The sequence below is a fragment of the Solanum verrucosum genome, unplaced genomic scaffold (assembly GCF_900185275.1).
Source record: "Solanum verrucosum unplaced genomic scaffold, falcon-dt-bn FXZP01000105.1, whole genome shotgun sequence".
Classification (NCBI taxonomy): domain Eukaryota; kingdom Viridiplantae; phylum Streptophyta; class Magnoliopsida; order Solanales; family Solanaceae; genus Solanum; species Solanum verrucosum.
Window position 1 is genome coordinate 1,377,354 of NW_026020263.1, and position 13,076 is coordinate 1,390,429.

At 35.5% G+C, this 13,076-nt stretch overlaps 1 pseudogene; it reads right to left on the reverse strand.

The window, feature by feature from the left end:
- Positions 1-637: 637 nt before the first annotated feature.
- Positions 638-10,674, reverse strand: LOC125833537 (serine/threonine-protein kinase RUNKEL-like; annotated as a pseudogene).
- Positions 10,675-13,076: the final 2,402 nt, after the last annotated feature.

Here is a 13,076-nt window from a genome sequence, read left to right on the forward strand (position 1 = left end):
GGATAAATATAGACACAAAATGAGGAAACAAAGATAAACCTAAGGGTATATTAAACCCAAAGACCTCACCTTGTTAATCAAACAAGAAGCACCTAACTCTTACGAAGACTGAGAGGGAATCGATATCCCAAGCAACCCTCGTTTCTAAACAAGGCTCAAAGAAAGCTTACCATGCTTTCAATACTCACACAAGGAGTTTAGGTTTACAACCACAATATTCAAAATCAACCTTCCAAAAATGAAACCCTAAGACACCTATTTATACTGTTAGGACTTATTACATAGATGAGCCAAAAAGTGTCCCGAATTGCCTGATGGGCCAGCAAAGTCGGGCTCGCCTAATGGCTCGGCGAAGCGCCCAATATACTCGGCCAGGAATCCTGTTTCTTGCCTCTGATGGGGAACTACTGGAACTTTGGGCGGTCTGGGGACCATCGCCCAATCCACTTGGCGATTCACCAATGGTCTTCAGCTCGCCTAATGAGCATCTTTCCCCTTCATAGGTCCTTGGGCTAGTTGGCGATCTTTAAACCCTCGCCAAGGTTTGGTGGGTCGCCGATGTGGAAGTCAGCTCGCCGAAAGGAGCACATCTTCAATCGCTCCTCCTCGCTTAGTTAGGCCTCCATGCTCCAACAAGCTATATCATCCAAGCATGGTAATGCCCAACTGGGAGCTCCTTCAAGGTGAATATGTACCCATGCAAGGCATGGAACTCCCTCATCGTCATCCATCCATGCCCAAGAGCTTCCACACTTGTGAACACTCCATCAAAGCGTTCAAATTCGTGAATGGATAGCCTTGAGGCAATCTGTATTGCGTCAACCATACCAAATGATATGATTGTCACGAGAGAAACGATGATTAACAGTGGAAAACAAGAAAGATAAAAGAAGAGACACAAGATAAGAAATAATTGGCAACTGTAGGATATATTAAATTCAATAACCTCCAATCTATATCCTAACAAGCACCAAATCTAGATAAATATAGACACAAAAAGAGGAAACAAAGAGCAACCTAAGGGTATATTAAACCCAAAGACCTCACCTCGTTAATCCAACAAGAATCACCTAACTCTTACGAAGACCTCTAGGGAATTGATATCCCAAGCAACCCACGTTTTTAAACAAGGTTCGACAAAACCTTACCAAACTTACAACACTCACACAAGGAGTTTAGGTTTACAACCACAATATTCAAAATCAACCTTCCTAAAATGAAACCGTTTGACACCTATTTATATTGTTAGGACTTATTACATAGATGGGCCAAAAAAGTGACCCGAAATGGATAATGGGCGAGCAAAGTCGGGCTCGCCTACTGGCTCGGCGATGCGCCTAATATACTCGGCGACGAACCCTGTTCCTTGCCTTCGATGGAGAACTACTGGAACTTTGGGCGGTCTGGGCACCCTCACCCAATCCACTTGGCGATTCACCAATGGTCTTCAGCTCGCTTAATTAGCATTTTTCCCCTACATAGCTCCTTGGGCCAGTTGGCTATCTTGGAACCCTCACTTAGGAGGTTTGGTGGGTCGCCGATGTGAAAGTCAGCTCGCCGAATGGAGCACATCTTAAATTGCTCCTCCTCTCTTAGTTAGGCCTCCCACGCTCCAAGCTATATCATCCAAGCATGGTGTTGCCTAACTGGGAGCTCTTTCAAGGTGCATATGTGCCTTGGCATAGAACTCCCTCCTCCTCATCCATCTATGCCCAAGAGCCTCCATCCTTGAGAAAACTCCATCAAAGCGTTAAAATTCGTGAATGGATAGCCTTGAGGCAATCGATATTGCATCATTAATAGCAAATAATACGATTCTCATGAGAGAAACCATGATAAACAGCGGAAAAAAGAAAGATAGAAGAAGAGACACAAATAAGAAACAATTAACAACTAAAAGATGTATTAAATCCAATAACCTGCAATCTAAATCCTAACAAGCACCAAATTTGGATAAATAGATAGACACAAAAAGAGGAAACAAAGAGCAACCTAAGGGTATATTAAACCCAAAGACCTCACCTCGTTAATCCAACAAGAAGCACCTAACTCTTACGAAGACCTCAAGGGAATAGATATCCCAAACAACCCTCGTTTCTAAACAAGGTTCAACTAAAGCTTACCAATCTTTCAACACTCACAAAAGGAGTTTAGGTTTACAACCACAATATTCAAAATCAATCTTCCTAAAATGAAACCCTAAGACACGTATTTATAGTGTTAGGACTTATTACATAGATGGGCCCAAAAGTGACCCGAAATGGCTAATGGGCGAGCCAAGTGGGGCTCACCTAATGAGCATCTTTCCCCTTCATAGCTCCTTGGCCAGTTGGCGATCTTGGAGGGCCAAGGAGGTTTGGCGAGTCGCCGATGTGGAACTCAGCTCGCCGAATGTAGCACATCTTCAATTGCTCCTCCTCGCTTAGTTAGGCATCCCACGCTCCAAGCTATATCATCCAAGCATGGTGTTGCCCAACTGGGAGCTCCTTCAAGGTACATATATTCCCATGCAAAGCACGGAACTCCCTACTCGTCATCTATCCATGCCCAAGAGCCTCCATCCATGTGAACACTCCATTAAATCGTTGAAATTCATGAATGGATTGCCTCCGTATTGGTGGAGGAGTATTGTGTTACTTGACGTTCTGGGTATATGTTTGCTTACCTACTGGTGGGCTACAATAGGTGCTATTGTGACTCGGGAAGTCGAGTCCTGACTCAAATATACTTTAGGTGAGTTGGATATGAAACAGTCCAACACACTATCTCCTCGTCTTTCTGTTAGATTTAGAGTAAGAGGCAGGGTCTAGGTTATTTTGCCTATGCTTCTTATCGGTAGTTCAGTTTTCCCCTATCCTTAGTGTCAAGGAAGATTGCCTATGCTTCCATATCTTTATGCATTGCTCATTCTTAAGGTTTGCTATTAGATGTGGTATTCAAAAATAAACAAGGCATCATACATTATTTACGTTCAATACGCTATACATAACTAAAGATTTTCAGATATAGATTTGTCAATGAACTAATTTCTTGAACTCCACTTAACTTTATCAACAACAACAAAAAGAATTCTTAAACTTCATGGTCAATTATGTTTCAATTAGAAAATGTAATGAGGGTAATCATCAGATTACCTGGAAAGGAAACTCCACCAGTTTAAGAAGATTTACCAACTGTTGCAGAACCTGATGACTAGCAATCCTTCTTTTCAGTGAAGCGCACCCAAGAAGATGGAGAACAGCAGGAAATAAATGCAATTCTTAGAAGAATTTCAACTTGTGACGCTACTTATCTCCCCACGACGTTTACCACCTTTCAGTTGTTGAATGTCCCCAGATATACACTCAAGTAAACTTGGTACAGTTGATGTGACAACCATCCCAAGTGCATCTAAACACTGCTTCACAATGTCATTCTTCTCAACCAACCTATCAACGGTCAAGAGCAATTTAGCATTGCAAAAAAATAATGGCAGCCACCTCTTCCCATTCATACAAAGTAGAGCCACAAATATGAGTGCCTTTCCCTTCAAAACTTCACTTCCCTGCTCAATTAGAGTCAATAGATACATAACAAGATTCTTGTCTTCAACCAAGGCAAGAAGGTACCTTCCAACACTTGGAAGTGTATGACTTTCAAGGAGGGTAATGTTCAGAATATTTAAGCAGATTTGTTGCTCTCGTGGATTACGTTGACCAGGCTTGAAACCATATCCTTGAATGAAAGTTTTTCCATAACTCGTTGAATATTAGAAGGGCTAAAACGAACAAGACGAGCCAAGCAAGACCCTGCTGTCAGCCTCATGATCTCCTGCTTTCCAGAAGCCCTAAATATGTAGCATAGGTTAGTAATGACATCTTGGCTGGTGAAACAAGCTGACCAGTACCCTCCTTGACTGGAGATATTTTCAATTGTCCTCAGAGCATAAAGTTGAGTTATGTCATCCTCTTTGTTTCGTAAAAGTGATGAAACCAATGAAATTATTAGACTTGTAACCTACAACATTAATATTTTCAGAAAGGAATGTTAAGACAGAATGTGAGGCTTCGCACTATGTAAAGATAGTACATATGCATGTATGATTTTATCTTAGTTTTTCCACAACCCCAAGAGAAATATCTTTAACACACTTGTTTATTTTACTTCTATATAGTGTTGCATTACAGGGGAATTTCAAGCTTATAAGTTCATCCAGTTTACTAATTAAAAGATAAATGGTTTTTAACCCATTAATAAGTATACCATTTATATCCTAGTGACAAGTTGCATTATTTCTCATAAGAGTTGCATTGGTGCTAGAACTGTGTTTCTGACAGTGTGTCTATGCTTTTAAGTGATTGATCATAGAACACTTAATAGTTACAACTTAATTGACATATAGCTTCGTAATTTATTGTGTAGAGGATTTTTAACAAATATAACACTCCATCCATTTCAATTTGTTTGTTCTACTTTCCTTTTTTGTCTATTTCAAAAACAATGTGTCTTCTGTTTTTTGCAACTCTTAAATTTCATCTTTCTACATGACATGTAAGACCACGAGATTTAAGAACATTTGGTACATTCTACATATCTTTAGTTTAGATTCACATTATTCAAAAGTCTTCTTTACTTTCTTAAACTCCATGCCAAGTCAAAACAAGACGAAAATTAATATGGAGGGAGTAAGAAACTTGACAAGCTGCACCAATAAGAAGTTACAACAACAAAGATACCTGCCAACAGGATGAGGGTCGGCCACCCTTAGATTGAGATTCCATTGGTTTATTATCCCGGGCATGCTCATTTTGGGTAGATATATAATATAGTAATTCGCCCAAAGCAGCAATGGAAAACCTTCTCACTTTCTCTTGCATGTCTCTCAAACCATCAGTTAGTGCACCTAATTTTCCAAAATTTGCCAGCTCATTCCCAAAAAAAGTAGAGTGACGAATCAACAAGCCAATAAAGTTAAGCAAGTTGAGCATGCAACAGACAAACCTTGGAGTGACGAAGCATTTTGAGTCTAACCAACACAATAGAGTCATTGGTCAAGAAGTTGGCTGCATCAGCATTGCTGCTCAAAAAGCTCAAGGTATCTGATCACATTTTGCTTCTTCCCTGAGGGAGTATTCCCACTAATACTGACGATTCTACTATTCTTATTGCTCCTTTGACATTTTGACAAAATCAGACAGTTGAGGTGGTGCATCAAATGAAAGTGAAGGAATTGCATCTGAACCTTTATTTGATTTTCTGCGAGGCATTACAAGTCTAACTGAGAAATTAGATGGATGCCAAAATAATATCTGAAAGGTTCGTAGACGATTTTGAGATATCAGAGAAATCATATATTTATAAGGACTAGAAGAGGAAAAGGAAGTATGATTGAACTTCAACGTCATATAATTGGTCAAAAGCACTTCGAAACAGTTATGCCATCAATTTAACTTTTCCTTTGTTCATTGTAGGGAAAAAAGGAGGGAAGAGAGAGGTGAACTACCTAGGAGGAAGGTGTCTTTTATATATCACTTAATTTTCTTGCTAATCCAAAATCACACAACTGCCAGGAAACAAATAGAACTTTAACGTCATATAACTGGTAAAAAGCACTCATCATGATGTGGAAAAGTCACAACATAAAGATCACCATACTTTCGTGACTCCATTTTCATCCAACATGATGTTTGATAGCTTTAAGTCACAGTAAATTATTCCCTTTGAATGCAAGGATCTGGTATATTAGACAAAACACCAAAAAAGAAATTCATGCCGAAAACAACAAGTGTTACAAAAGAACAATGAAGCCTAAAGTTACTAACTTACGAAAGAGCTCTAACAAGGCCACAAACACGTTCATGTATTGAATATTCAGGAAGCTTACCATCCTTCAAATAGAGATTAAATGATGTTAAAAATCTCCTAGGTGTGGTTTAAACTAAAATACAGGTAAGATGATGCAGATGCAAGTTCTTAAATTACCAACTACAGTAAATTGTGGTTCATTTTGACTACTCTTTAAATACAAATAAAAAAAGAAACCTATTCCTTTCGCATCATTTTGTTGGCACAAGAAACAAGTTACCATTATTTGTGAGACTATAAACAACTCTATTAAAGTGTTCAATCGCGCATGACACTGATGTCCATAGTGCTTGTTTGGGAAATCCCAATTTAGGCATGCAACAAATTTACCATGAAACCTCAATATCCTACGCCTCTACTAAAAAAAAGACCAAGAAGAATTAGGGTGTTGTCACAAATATTGGATGTTCATGTCTAATGTCAGCATAAGGAATCCTATATGCCAACACAGTAGTTATACCACTGGAACAATGAAATGTATTTAGAAAATAGCAGACCTGCCAGTGCTTACCTGCTGCAACAAGGTCATGAGATTTCTTCCAACAAAATATATGTGCAGATGTTTCATACCTATGGATCGGTTGAATTAGAAAATATGTTAGAGAAATCTTCTTATTAAACACCAAAAGGACTTTTACCAAAGAAACAGAATTGAAGAAAAAGAAAGGGGTTACATGCAAGACATGAAAAAGATAAATCTCACCAGGAGTAGAACTTCAATACATTTGCATGATCTATAGAATGAAGAATTCTGACCTGCAACAAATGTAGCCAATAGAAGAATAAGTACATGAATAGAGGACACTGAAGGAACTAGATTTTAAGAAAAGAGGTTGGGGTTCTTGATCATTTGTTCACGAGACTTCAAATTTATGCCACGGAATAGAAAGACTGTGTTATGACTCATATAATTTCCAATAATCTCATAACTACAATAGTCACAAGCATCAACGATCCTTAACATCTAGATATATGATGAGACAAGTTGTTTTCTAAGACCACGCTTACTAAGAGCATATACATTCTGAAGTAGTTCAGCTGCTTTTGAAGATTTTCAAGAACAACAGATAATATTAAAACAATTGAGTAAGCTGATCCATTAGCACTGTAGATTAGCGGCACCAATAGAATTTTACCGCAAGTCAATGAATATAACTTACACAACAATGTGTTGTAAGCAGACAGTTTCTAAAGTCCATACTGAGGAGGGTTCAAGGATAATTACCCTATAACATAACATTTTTCCTTTATATCTATTCCTCTAAAAAAGTAGACTACAATTAAAATTCAAAAAAGTATCATAATGTTCACAAATTTCTAAGAGAGCTACTGGGTAGCTAATAAATTATGCAGCTTGGTTCCCAATTAAATCGTAAATTCTCATCTTTTCAATAGAGTGGCCTAGCAATCAAATAGATCAAGTAACAACTTGGGAACTAAGGTTCAAATTTCACAATAGACGACACCAGGTGATATCTTCTCATCTACATAAACCTTGATGTGCATAGTTAAACAGACAGTACTATGTACTACAATACATGGTGGCCCAGATACCAATGTTATCAAGAGGATAAATCAGGCACTTCCACAATTTTATCATCAGAGGTGCAAGTAAATACAACTAAGGGTCTATCGAAAACAGTCTAATCACTCTACCTCCCAAGGTAAGGATAAGGTTGGTTTACACTATACCCTCCTCAAACCCCACTTTATGACATTTTGTTGTGTACGTTATTGTTGTTGTAGGTGAAATCAAATTCAAGCATGAAGCTCTAGTTCCCTCCACCATATGTTTTTTTCAAAATGAGAACCTTGTCAACAAAACATAAAATAGAAATAATAGAATGAACATACAATAGACTTGGTGAAAACAACCTTTAGTAATTTCAGATTCATCGATTTCCTCTTTTTCTTTTCCAGTCACGGTGATGCTCTCCAAGCTCTCCACTTTCTGTTGATGACTTTGAGCATTTTTGGCAGTAAGTTCTTGTTCCTTTCTCTCAATATTGAATTTATTCAACTTTTCTTCAAACTCCTCATTGCATTTTCAGCTCTTGACCTCTTTTTGCCTCAAGTTCACTTGGTTTCTTCAAATATCATAAATCAACTCTCCATTTCATTTTCATGCAAATATGAAAAAAACCACGTTAAAAGCACCAATTTTAAACTAAAGCAAGCCACAATAACTATGAAAAGAGGCTCAAATGAGTGGAAATTCACCACTCATCAGCACCCCCAACTTAGAAACTTTGTTTGTCCTCAAGTAAAGAAAATCAAAAACACAAAGGGCTCTTATTTCAAGACACACCACAAATCAATTTCCCTTTCTCAATTAAGCACAAAGGTAATGGCTTCGGTTGGTACTAACAAATATTCCACATGCAAACTTTTCACAAAAGAAATCCTCACATTCTCGTGAAACATTTTCAAAAACCAAGAATCATTTAAGTGACAACAACTCAAACTCAAAAAATGACTCAACTCATTAATTCTTTCATATGCTCACTTGACTCAATTAGGAATTTTCAAAATCACCACTTTTTCAACTTACATGCCCTCAAAAGAAAGAAGTGTCCCAAAGCCACACACACATGTAAACAAGACAAGGGACAAAGATGTAACACTCACACTCACAAAGAATCATCTCATGCACACAAATGTCACACCATAGGCTTACCCATATTTTCAATCAACATTGACTCAACTCCATTTAGTTAGAAATCTCAAAGGACTTTGTCAAGCTCTTAATGTAGGCTTAGGGAAGGTAAGGATATTATTTAGCTATAAGTGACTACACCCTCCTTGATCACTACATAACAACTCCACATTTCCAACTTTCTCCACTTTTCAAACCCATGCACATTTCACACTATTTTTCATTTTTTCTTTTCTTATTTCTACTCTAGATGCCCCCACATGCAACCATTTTCAACTTTTGGAGGATTCAAGTCTCATTTATTCATTTTCTTTCTTTCTTTTTTCAAAGCTTATTCTTTCTTTAAGACTTTCCATCCATCCTTCAATTTCTCTCTTCTTCTTTTTTTCTTTTTTTCTTTTACATCAAGCCCTCGTGTGGTAAGCATCCCTTCAATGAATTTCCCATAACAACCCCAACTTAGGCTTTTAGCCTCAACTTTCACAACCTCAAGTTCAAGGAGGGAATTTTCTTTGTTTCTTTTTCAAAGCTTATTCTCTCTTTAAGACTTTTCGTCCATCCTTCAATTTTTCTCTTCTTTTTTTTTCTTTCTTTTTTTACATTAAGCCCTCATGTGGTAAGCATCCCTTCAATGAATTTCCCATAACAACCCCAACTTAGGCTTTTAGCTTCATCTTTCACAACCTCAAGTTCAAGGAGGGAAGGGTTCGAAAGAGGGTTACTTTTCAGAAATGATAAAGCTTGTAATGTGCTTGCCAATAAAAAGGATTAGGCTCAAAGGGGACAACTAAGGATATATTTAGCGCAAAGGTGGGATTTTTAAGCCAAGTGGACTTCAAGAACATCAAAGAAAGCCTAAGATCATTTCTCCAACCAAACTCAATCAAGACCAACATTTCATGACCAACCGGGCAAGTTCTAGGTGACAAAAGCGAACACAAGGAATTATTTAACAACTCACCACACATGGCCTGCAAATCAATCAAGATGGCTCAAAATCTTACTTGCTTTTCAAAATGCAAGTAGCATTGAACATTTTAACCGCTAACGAATCAAAAGTCACAAAAAGAGTTGTAAGATTTGTCACAAAATCATTCATAACATGCTCAACCTTTTAAAAACAGAGAGGTATGCTCAACATTATTCACATGTATGACTATGTTCTTAGTACCAACCAAGTCAAAACCTTCCCAAAAAGATGACGATTTTGCCCTTAAGAAAGTCGTTAGCCAATCCATCATCAGGCAACCTCATGCATCTATTCGGGAATGGCTACTCAAACTTCGCCCCAATCAACGCCAATCAAACACTCACAAGCAATCAATGATTTACCCTTAAGAAAGTCATCACTCTCTATCCATCATCGGGCATCGTCAATCCAAATCTTGTTATCAAAATAAAAATAAAGAAGCTACAAACTACAAATTAAAAACTAAAATAGACCAATCCAACACAATATCAACAAAAACATCCACAATATCAAAGTCCGACAAGGGCACACTAGTCCATAACAAAGAAATAAAAGTACGCCCGACAAGGATATAATCACCGTATGCTGAAATAATCAATAAAATGACTACAAGTGAGCATCCCCAACTGAAAATGAGACTGTGTCCTCACTTCGGGTCGGGCACATTTTGCCTATAGGAACCTACTCTCATCAAAAGTACTCTTCCTCAATTTTTCCTATAGGATAATAGTCTAATCTCTCAACCTCCCAAGGTAAGGATAAGGTCGGTGTACACTCTACCATCCCCAAATCCCACTTTATGAGATTATGTTGTGTACATTGTTGTTGTAGGTGAAATCAAATTCGAAACTTCAACAATCCAATTCCACTTCCCTAGAAAATTCAATAAAAATTAAATCTAAATCTCAAATTACAATTCAAATTCAAATATAAAAACAAAGAAACTTTTTTCATAGGGTTTCTTACTTCAAGAACCTTGTTTTTCTGAGATTTATCCACACTTTTAATCCCAAACTACTTGATTGTATTCTTCTTTCTTCCTTTATATACAGTTTGCAAAAAGACAAAAATAAAAAAAACAAAGAAAAACTTAAACGACACAGTCAACCAAAAGCGCAAACAAAAGAAGAACAGAGAAAGAAAAAAAAACCATTACCCAGTGTCTTCCACGGCCAAAAACTTCATATATATGATACTGGTTCATATTTTTTTCACTTGCTCACACAAAATCACTTGGCTAGGGTTTTTCCTTTTTTAGTTTGCAAAAAAACAAAAAAAAAAACTTAAATAACACAGTTAACCTAAAAGCGCAAACAAAAGAAGAATAGAGAAAGAAAAAAACCAATACCGAGTGTTTCCACGGCCAAAAGCTTCATATATATGATACTAACAGCCCGTTTGTATTGACTTAAAAAAAGTAACTTTTAAAAAGTAACTTTTTAAAGTGCTAGAACTTATTTTAAAAATAAGTAGTTATGTGTTTGGATAAAAGTGTTGCAGTTGAAAAAAAAGTTGTTGATGTGTTTGGCAAATAAGTGCTGGTAAACACTTTTTTTTATCAAAATGTCAGAAATACCCTTTAAGCTGTTAACATGATAAAAAGTTGATTAATTTAAGGTTTTTATACTTAAAAAAAAATTAAAACAAAATTAATTTATGTTTTACATCCATAAGTAATAATATTTTTCTATCATTCACATATTTCTTTACCACCTTATAAGAGGAAATATAAATTCATATTTCAGAAATAATAATAATAATAATAATAATAATAATAAAATAATAATAAAATAATAATAAAATAATAATAATAATAGTAATAATAATATTAATAAAATAATAAAATAATAATAGTAATAGTAATAATAATAATAATAATAATAAAAATAATACTAGTAATAGTAATAATAATAATTATTCAATATGGGCAATTTGGAAATTGTATAAAAGAATTAAGGGCAAAAAGGTAATATACTTGGTCAACATAAAAGGGCTTTTAAGTTAAAAAAAATAAAAAGCTCTCCTCCCCTAGCTTTTAGCTTTTGGCTTAAAATAAGTCATTTTTGACTTAAAATAAGTCACTTTGATAATTGTCAAACACTCTAATAAGTCAAAAACTGGCTTTTAAGCCAGTTTGACCAGCTTAAAAGCCCATCCAAACAGGCTCTAATTCATATTTTTCACTTGCTCACATAAAATCACTAAGCTAGGGTTTTTCCTCTTTTTCTAAATCTAAAATTGAAACTAATCAAAGAGATTGCTGAAGAATTTCATTGAAATCGATCAAAAAATCTTCATTGAAATCAAAAATTTCATTGAAAATGGCGACATTTGTGATGAGGATGAGAAAGAGTGTGTGTTCGCGCAACGGTCGGATAGGGGTATAATGAAATGAAATGAAAATTATTTTTCTTTTAGAGAAAAGGAAATTTAAAAATTAGAATAGGGGGCAAAAAGGGTATATTCTGGTTGTTTTATAATTATCCAGATTGACTAATTAATGTACTATATGATAAGGTTTAAATTTGAATCCATAAATGCATTTTTAGTTGATTAAGGTATATCTAATTTGACAACATTTTTACTTTTTTTTTTTAGTTTTACGAGATAAATATGCTTTATATTATAAAAAAAGTTATTTTAGTTGTTGGAAAATGAGCATGCTTGATCAAAATTTTAAAATATGTTTATTTAAAATATATTTTTGGTCAAATAGAATTTTATAACTATTTTATTTGAGAGGGGAGAAAGTAGGGATGACAATTGGACGGTGTGGGGTGGGGGTGGGGCGGCGCGGGGCGGGTTGAGAAGGTATGTCCAGAAGAAGGCAAGGCCAAAAGAGAGTATATGATTATTAAGTGGGTTTAGAGTATGCTAGCTACTTAATGACACATACATTATAGGTTGGATTTGCAATAATACAATCATACTTGACATTTATTGGGTCCGCAAAATAAGAAATTAAGGCTTTGTTATTTAGCTAGCTTTTGACCACATATTTTTAAATAATTTTGACAAATATTTTCGGGTGAAGTTTCATCATGCGTTTGACCATAGATTTTTGAGAGAAATATTTTACTTTTAAAAAAAATATGAATTACACCTATAAGTTTTAGAAAATATTTAAAATACCCATGAGTTTTTATTATCATTTTATAATGAAAATATTCAATGAAAAGTCATGACAACGAACATAATTAATAAGAATTTGAAAAAAAGAGGAAGAAAACAAAAGGAAAATACCATTGATTTTATATAAAAAAAAAACTACTATTACTACATAAATTGGAAGTAATTTCGGAGAGCAAGTTCGGATAAAATTATATAAAACATGCGGAATAAATTTTGTACAGCAAACTAGGAACACTACAAAAAATCAGTGTTTACCAACGAACGAAATTCATCGCTAATCTATGATATTTTGTTGCTAAACAGGATTAGCGATGGATTATTGACTATTACTAAATCGCTCGTTGATAATCTCTTAGTGACGAAAAAATATGTTCTGTCACAAGTTTAGCGACGTCTTAGAGACGAAAGATATTCGTCGCCACTTGTTAGCGACGGACTAATTCATCATTATATTTATATTGTTTATTGCTAATT